Source organism: Entelurus aequoreus, linkage group LG26 (genome assembly GCF_033978785.1).
Source record: "Entelurus aequoreus isolate RoL-2023_Sb linkage group LG26, RoL_Eaeq_v1.1, whole genome shotgun sequence".
Taxonomy (NCBI): Eukaryota; Metazoa; Chordata; class Actinopteri; order Syngnathiformes; family Syngnathidae; genus Entelurus; species Entelurus aequoreus.
This window is the reverse complement of record NC_084756.1, coordinates 4,519,252-4,520,256: the sequence shown is the minus strand read 5'-3', so window position 1 is coordinate 4,520,256 and position 1,005 is coordinate 4,519,252.

Sequence of the window (1,005 nt, the reverse complement as noted above, 5' to 3'; positions counted from 1 at the left end):
TGCAGGTAGTCCATGTCTCGCCATGACTGTGAGGTAGTGCAGCCGCTTGGAGGCGGTTTTTATTGCCTTCTCCATGTGCACATCTCCAGTCAGGTTTTGATCGAGGTGGTAACCCAGGTACTTTGTTGTTTCCACGACAGGGACCTCCTGTCCCCCCAACATCAGTGCAGGAGGTTGTGATGGATTTCGGGCAAAACATATCCGGAGTTCTACCGACTTCTTCCCGTTGAGTATCATTTTCTTATTTGCTGCCCATTCATCCAGCCTTTGTGCCTCCTGGCACATCGTTGTGTCTGACATGATGTTGGATATGGGGATCGCTCTCGATAGCCCGATGTCATCTGCATATCCGACATCAAGGGTGTCCTCAAAAACAGCATCCCGGGTGGCCATGTAAAGGAGGAAGACATATGGGGAGACAACACCCCCTTGTGGCACCCCAGATGTAACTTCAATCCAGGGGCTGTGAGCTCCATTTGCCACCACTCTCTGTCTCCTTCCTGAGATGTAACTATGTAGCCAGGCTGTCAGATATGGGCACAGTCCTAGGTCCAGTATGTTTTGCATCAGGATCCCATGGTCAATTACATCAAAAGCTCTCGACATATCTGCCAACAGTACTCTCACCATCGTTGGTTTGGAATCGGTTTCGGTAAGCCAGGTGTGCATTGCCCTGACTAGAGCCATTGTAGTACTGTGCTTAGGCAGATATGCATATTGATTTTTACATATGTCAAGCACTGTTGGCATAAGCTTTTTCAACACAAAACGTTCTATTGTTTTCCCCACACAAGAAGTTAGTGAGATAGGACGCCAGTTTGAGATTGAGCCAGGGTCTTGGCCTTTGGGTATGGGACAGACATTGGACTCCTTCCATACATCGGGGACACACCCCTGTTGGAAAGAGCAGTTGGCCAGATGTGTGATGACCGGTGCCAGGTCCTCTGCATGTTCTTTCAGCAGCCAGGTGGGAATGCCATCCGGCCCACTTGCTTTCTGGGGGTC